Consider the following 8,574-nt stretch of genomic DNA (forward strand, 5'->3'; position numbering starts at 1 on the left):
CTGATTGTTGACACTATCATGAACCACTGTGGCAGGCAGGGTGAGGACCCCAAAGCAGGACTCCTGACAAAACTTTATTTATCTTTTATTGCTGGAACTCAGGACAGACAGAACTGGACAGGGCCAGTAGAATAAATTAGGAAACTTGTTTTTAAGTGGAAGCACAAGAATAACAGGAGGAAAACCAATGACAAGGACACACCAGAGAACTATGGGAAATGCAGACAATATGTACACATCAAGGGCAATAAGGGAAATGGGACACAGTCAGGAACACAGCTGAACAGAATCACACTAAGAAGATAGACTGAAGCAAACTTGAATAAGAGCAGGCAAGACTAAAGATAAAGCCAAACAGGAAATGACTAAACATGACAGAGTAGGACTGAATATGGAATCACAGGGAAACAGAGTTCAAATGCAAATAACCAACCAAGAACAGAACTCAGATATCCACCTAAGAAGGGCTGAAGATATAAACAACAAGGCCAACTAGGAACTCAAAGTGCAAAAACTCAATACGCCATGAAACAGATTAAACAGAACTTTGACTGTTGCCATATTACTTAAATGACCTCCCATGTTTACCAGCTGATTTAGGGTTCACATAGAAAAAAATAGTTTGAATGTGGTGGCACCAGACCAATGACCCGTCTTCTCTTTACTTTTGCTCTGCTGTGTTCAGTCCTTTTTACTTTTGGACATTCACAGTGCAAGGTACAAACAAGATACAAACTCAAATGCAATCAGCTGAAAAACAAACAAACAAAAAACACGTGATATATTAAACTTTGAAAGGTAAAAACCGTTTATATCAGAAGTTTTCAAAATGTTTCCATCATGCCTCACTTTAAAAGAAAAAGAAAACTTCATGTCCCACACACCCCAATATTTATCAGTTGTTCACAGTAGTGAATCCAGCTGCAGAGGGCAGTGATGATGTATTGTTATCATTGTCTCTGGAGCTTGAAAAAGGCGACTGGACTTCTTTTTGTTTCTTGAAGACGTTTCACCTCTCATCCGAAAGGCTTCTTCAGTTCTCAACCAAATGGTGGAGAGACCCAGGTATTTAAACCCCTGTGGGCGTAGTCCCCTGGAGGTGGTTATGACCCTCTATTGATCATGTGCTTGAACACATGTGCCCAGGTGTGAAGGGGGCGTGGGTCATATTTAATCAGTGGTTTCAGTTGAAACCAACTTAGGACTCCGCTCCATTGTTTCCTGTGGCCTATTGAGGTCACTGGAACAAAGGTGTGAATGGGGGTTGAGACGTCTGGGAAGGGAGCTCAGGACAGCACTGTAAGCGGGGGAAAGTTGGTGACGTAATCCACCTCCTCTGTTCAATGATGGTTGTTCACAGTGGACATAGATGGCTTCTTTCACTCCTCTTTCAAACCAAAGAGGAGTGAAAGAAAATGATGGTTGTTCACAGTGGACATAGATGGCTTCTTTCACTCCTCTTTCAAACCATCATTGAACAGAGGAGTGAAAGAAGCCATCTATGTCCACTGTGAACAACCATCATTGAACAGAGGAGGTGGATTACGTCACCAACTTTCCCCCGCTTACAGTGCTGTCCTGAGCTCCCTTCCCAGACGTCTCAACCCCCATTCACACCTTTGTTCCAGTGACCTCAATAGGCCACAGGAAACAATGGAGCGGAGTCCTAAGTTGGTTTCAACTGAAACCACTGATTAAATATGACCCACGCCCCCTTCACACCTGGGCACATGTGTTCAGCACATGATCAATAGAGGGTCATAACCACCTCCAGGGGACTACGCCCACAGGGGTTTAAATACCTGGGTCTCTCCACCATTTGGTTGAGAACTGAAGAAGCCTTTCGGATGAGAGGTGAAACGTCTTCAAGAAACAAAAAGAAGTCCAGTCGCCTTTTTCAAGCTCCAGAGACTACTATGACCTGGATAACTGAGAATCTACACAGACATATTGTTATCATTATGTAATGGTGCCATTTTATGTTCCCTCTGTAGCTTGGAAAAAGGGCGACTAGACTTCTTTTTGTTTCTTGAAGACATATGACCTCTCATCCAAAATGCTTCTTCAGTTTTCAAACCAACAGGTGGAGAGACCCGGGTATTTTATGTTCTGTTTTAGTGTGACCTTAAACACATTTTCTTCCCCTTATCCTTTTCAGGATCGGGGCTGGTGGGGGCTGGAGCCTATCCCAGCTTCCGCAGGGTGAGAGGCAAGATATTTGCATAAATGAATACCAACTTGATAACATCAGAAAGGAAACACTTTCAGGAGACATACAAGATTACAACAAACTAAACAATAAAGCATGAAAATGGATGTGAAGCAAGTTTGACTCAGTAGAGCCCCAGGTTTCCCACTTTACAAAGTGGTCTTGACCTAGCACACAAAGCACCACAGTCTGACCCCCTTTCCTACTTCTCAGTTTGGAGATTTTAATTTACTGTATCTCGTTGCCTTGTCCTTGTGAATGAAGGCCGGGAATGGTCACAAGGAGTGAGGGGTGGATAAAATGTCAATAAAATGTGTATGTGGAACAGCTGCATCTGTCACGGTCCCGGGCTAGTGGGTGTGTTTTCTGTTTTTTCCTCTTTCTTTCTGGTGTGTGTTTTGGTGGGCGCGTCCCTCTGGAGTGGTAGAGAGGTCTCCTCCCTCGTGGGCTGGTTTTCAGAGCAGCAATCTCCACACCTGTTGCCGATCAGCTCATCCTCCTGCATTACTTAAGCTGGCAGTAGACTGTCATTCGTCGCTGGATCGTTGACTGTGAAACAATATCGCCCGACGAGCGGAGATCTCCTTGGGAAGCTCACAACCAGATCCCTCTCCTCCGTGGTCCGCCTCTCTGCGGGTCGGCCGCACCGCACCCGAAGCTCCTCTCTCTACCTTGGTCACCGGAGTCCCATTCTCCCCCCTCCCCGTGCCTCTCCTACCTGCTCTGTGCTCTTGAGTCACTGTAAATAAACCTTGCACTAAACCCGCCACTCTGCGTCTGCTCCAGTCCTCAGTACCTAACCGTGCCAGCATCATGAATTGTTTTGTTAAAGTTCAACCACTGCCGTGTAGTGCTGCTGCTGTCACATGTAACAGGGAGCTTTGATTTTTCTTTGATATCCTGGGCTACATTTCATTACATTTGCAAGATGGCTCATTGTGACAAGATATTATTCCATTGTTATTACCCACACACACAATCAGTGAAGGGCAGGGTGTTAGATCAATGAGCTGCATATCTGGAATAAGTAAAACAGCTCATGAATGCAAAGGAGTAGTTGCTTAGGTGGCTTTTTTTTTTTTTTGTGATGCTGTGGTATGTAATGCATTAACTGAAACAATGTGATCTCACAGCTAACCTGTTTATATAGAGGATATTAACTCACAGAGACACAGCACCAGCAGTGGCATATCAGTTGGAGACATCGGGAGGGTGTGTTTGGTATATGATGTGAGAGAGTGAAGGATGGCATTCATGGATGGCAGATAGCCCGCACTGGCTGTGACTCAATTCATAAATGTACACAAGTCCTCTAAAAGCAGTTTTTAACAGAGAAACTCAACACAACATCAGGGCTTTGGTCATTTTGGGACAGTAAGTAACACAAAATCAACAGCATTTTATATTAGACACTAAATAACTTTCTCTTCAGCTCTCAGAGGAGACAGATGCACTTTTCTTCTCTCCCCAAACCTTCCTTTTTACCCTGCTTTGCTGCTTTGGAGATTCTCTTCACACAATTTCCGAACTGGAATTTATAATTATGGATCTGGTCAGCTGGTCTCTCAACGCCATTGTTTTTGATCAGATTTTCACCATGAGGAGATTAGGGGAAGGAGAACACTATTCCCTCTTATTAATTGACATTCCAGCTAGCTACGTTATGGATTCCTGCTTGGTGTGGAAGATGACGTGCCTGGCCGTATTGACCTAGCTGCTGATGAACTCTACATCTTATCGGAACTGTTAGCAGAGGAGGGGAGTTTGAGTCAGCCACACAGTAGCCCGAACACCCCCTCTTGCCTCCGCTGGCTCCCTTCCATCCCTGCCCTCCCCAACCTAGTGCTCCCATGCTTTATGTTTCTGCACTATCGCAGAAACTGTGTATGTGTATGTATGTATACAAAGTATGAGATGATTTTTTTTTCCTCACTCATCCCTATATGTTTTTTTGCTATTGTTTCTGTCTTTTTAATGGCAGCACCTCCAGAAGGGGGGCAACATGGCCACAGTTCACCTATCTCCTCATGATTGTGTGTTTGTTTTTCTTCAAGGTTGTTCTGTTAGCTGTACTTTCCCCATTGTGGGATCAATAAAGTATCCTCATCATCAAAAATACAGTTGTGATCAAATTACAAAAGTCTGGCTATAACAGATTTAATAAATGTGGCATGATTTCTGGGTATAATCTGAATTACTAGTTTTCTTTTAAAAATGAACAATGTTTGGATTTAAGCCAGCGTGAATGTAAGCCTTTGGAATAAAACTGAAATCATGATTTTATTGCAGTAGGTGTAGAGCTGGTGGTAAGGTTCTTCTTTACATGTCTCCTGACTCTTTTTTACATCATTTATCTGCACATTGCAAATGCCAGAACTTCTGAAATGCATTCCTTCTTGAGGTTCCTTAGCCCTGTCTGTCAGCAGAGACACAAAAAGTTAAACTCTACAAAGGGAGAACACAGACAGTACACAGTGCTCAAAAAAAAAATCCAAGAGCGGCTGAAGTTGAATAATTCTGCAAAGAAAAGTTGGCCAAAAATTCCTCCATCTCAAAGCACAGGACTCACAGGACTCACAGCCAGATATCACAAACTCTTGGTTGTAGTTCTTGCTGCCAGAGGTGGCACAACCAGTTATTAGGTTTAGAGGGCAATTAATTTCTCAAATATGTGACAAATATGCAAAAAGTCAGAAATCTGGAAGGAGGTGAAAACTTTTTCACAGCAATGTAGATGATAGGTAAAATATTTGTTCATATGATGAAAGTCACTGCAGCACTGTTACATTTCAAAATGGCCAAAACCAAATAAAAGAAGTTTGTCTCTGATATAAATCCACATTATATTAGAAGAAAATGGCAAAGTGCTGGTTTGCCGTTGTGTCTGGAATAAGTGATTAATACAGTCACCTACATTTTCAGTCTGCCCACCCAACTACAGTGGGCTAGAACCGGGCCTGGGTTGGACCTCCTTTTGCCTTCAGATCTACTTTCACTCTTTGTGACATAGATTCAATAAGGTACTGGAAACATTCCTCAGAGATTTTGGTCCATATTGGTGAAGTTGCTGCAGATTTGTTGGCATTTGTGACCCAGATTTCCTGTTTCACCACAACCCAATAATGCTCAGGTAGGCTCAATTTTTACTAAAACTAACTAACTAACTAAAATATAGTTGCTCAAAATACATTCACATAGTTTCCAAGTGGTGTTTCTAAACACTGTCTGTGGGATCACATGCAGTCCTGGATGCACAGATGCAGCTCATACAGTTGAGTCTCATTTTATGTTGCCTCCCAAAAGCAAATATACAGCATGTAGTTTTAGAGATGAATATAATTATTTTTCCATATATTTCAGTTTCACACCCTGTTCGTTCTTCCTAAGCACTTTGAAATGCAAACCAGCCGGTAACGTCGTAATGGCGTTGTCCATCTTTTGTATACAGACTCGGTTCCAGGCTGCTGTAACCCTTGATGATGCATGTTCAGCTTTTTGAATAATCTTACAACCATGATTTTATGTAAGAAATATGATTTCTCAGGCACTTCTTTAACTTTTTTTTTTTTTTTTCAAAAGCAGCATTCAGACTCTGCAGTTGTATGTGGCAGTTGTACTTATAAGGCAATAGTAGCACCAATTTATTTAATTTAACTTGGAACTTTAAAATGGATATTTGTACAAAACATTTGCGGGAAAATGTTTGGTTAAAACTCTTCTGGCCCAACATGAGTCTGCTTCCTTTTTGCTTTTCCACATCTGGAATGATTCTGTACAGGCCACACTCAGGTATGTATTTAGCCAAAAATATAAGACATAAAAAAAGACAAGCACTCGCATTTAATTGTGGACAAAGTCAATAGATTTTTTTTTTTTTAATATTATTATTATTCTGGCTGCAGAGATAAGAAAGGAAGTAGTAGCTATTAGTAGCTTTTGCTTTATGCATCACGATTAGTGACTAAATACACATAAAAGACCCTGACCCCCACCCCCTCCCCACAGCATTTCCACTGAAAACTAAACGTCCTAGTAAGAATAGACTGAGCACTGTATGAGCAGCAGCGGTTTATCCAAATAATTTAGTGCCCTCTGCTGTTAAAACTACAAAGATGCAGAAATCAAGGAAGAAGATGTAGGGGCAAAGATCCCTGTCCTTAAACCAAAATGTAAGAAAAGATGAACTGAAGCATAAAGATAGTAAAAATGCATAAATGGCTAACTCACATAAATATAGACCAATAATTCAAAGATACTTGTAAATGGTTAAAATTCACAAGAAATGGTTAATCCAGAATTTCTGCCTGGCAATTATATTCTCTGTTTACATCGAGGTTTCTTCAAGATTCAGGACATTGATTTTGCTGTATAGACTGTAAACTTTTTTGCTGATTCTGAATGAACGTAGTGCTGTAGCCTTGTCAGTCAACAGTGTTACTGGTAAAGAGGTACAAGCTCCTGATGTTCAGAAGAAAGTCTCTAAATTAAAAACAAAATGTGCATTTCTCTGAGGATTCAACTGTTAACGCTGAAGGCTCTGAAAAGCTGATCAAAAAAAAAAGGTGAGTGATTTTTGTTTTTCCCTTCTTGTCAGATATCAACAGTAACATAACACATGAGACTGTGATTTAACAGCATTATTTTTTTATTATTGTGATTCGTGTAATTCATGCATTTATGTCTTGCAGTCTTGATGAGTGTAATGCCTTTTCTCCGGCCTTTTTAACTTTACTTTTCGATGTCTTCAGCTTGTGTAAAGTTCTATGAATAAATGAATGAATGAATACTGTAACTGCACAATAAGTGAACATTCCCCCATCTACAGTCATGTGACTCCATGCAGTCCTGTGAAAAACTAAGTACACCCTTACTAGGAATTAAGAGGGTAATGGTGCATTCAGGCGTGTTAATGCAATACCACAAACTTCCCAGGAGTCGACATTCCAGCAAATTCACCCTCAAACTCAGACCACGCAATACTCAAAGAGAAAAAAAAAAGCAAAAAAAAACTAACAAAAAAGCTACACCTCAGGATCTACAGACCTCAGTTAACATGTTAAATGTTAAAATTCATGACTGAACAGGCGTGACTTGTTTGGAAGAGTTGCCAGAAGCAAGCCTCTTCTCTCTAAACAGAACATGGCATCACGGCGGAGGTTTGCAACGTTGCATCTGACAAAACCACAAGACTTCTGGAACAATGTCCTTTAGACAGAGGAGAGCAACATGGAGATGTTTGGACATAACACACAGTCCTACGATTAGGTAAAATCAAACTCGCGGGAGTCTGCTTGCCTGATGGAATATTTAAATTCATGTCTGTACTTTCAGACTCAAGATATGAAGGATCATGTCTATGTTTTATTGTTGGAGAAGAGGCCCCCTTCACTAAAGAAGCAAAAATGTAAAGGAAAGGAACCAATGGCATCTTAATAAAATGTCATCCACTTCAACCCACGTCTCAGCTCCTGAACTGAAATCAGGGCTCTAACACACAAAAACGTGCATAAACATGCTTATTCATTCTCAATATTGTTGCAAATACTTGTCAGCAGATGAGACATGCGACCCCCATCTCTGGACAACTGACAAGCTGGCAGGAGAGTTTACTGACAGAAGAGTTCAGGGTATCTCCAACAGCTCACCTCAGTATGGCTGTCAGTCAGAAGTGAGCTTCACTGATGGACACTTCATCTTGCATTGACAGCTTTGGTCTGACTGACAGCCTTCCACAGATAGGGAAAAACTCCAGGGTGGATCTGGTCCAAACAGTAGTAGAAACACGTGGGCCGTTACGGGGTACAGTCTAAATTAATGTTTTTGAGCTGTCTTGGTTGACTACAACATGTTTGTCCTACACCTGGGGAGCGATAATAAAAAAGAGCTCAGTTGACTGCAGTCTGCAATCTGCTGACATCTAGGGGTGAAAATTTTGCACTCTAACATTGAGAGCTGTGCAGAAATGAATGCAAACAAACGTATTTACTCACACACCCAAAACATTTTATTGGCAGACTTCACATTTAGACATTGTCCACATTTAAAGAATTAATACACACGTCAACATACATTTGCATTAGCACAAGCAGGGCAATGGAAATGAGAAACATGGCAGTTCTGATGATACAGCTTCAACAACCACTAATGATTGTGTTTTGGTTTGTTGGATTCCACTCACAGGCAGAATACTCCGAGCTCCATCAGTGAGTGGTTCTTTTTTTCCTGCCTTTGTTAGAAGTCTAGTAAATGTTTTAATAAACACCTCAGTCATGTTTGAAATGATTAGAGCAGCAGAATACAGTTAGAGTTTGATGTCTAGGCAGCTTGATTTGAGTTTTTATATGGCAGGCTGACAGTTGTGGAGT

Source organism: Archocentrus centrarchus, chromosome 11 (assembly GCF_007364275.1).
Source record: "Archocentrus centrarchus isolate MPI-CPG fArcCen1 chromosome 11, fArcCen1, whole genome shotgun sequence".
NCBI lineage: Eukaryota > Metazoa > Chordata > Actinopteri > Cichliformes > Cichlidae > Archocentrus > Archocentrus centrarchus.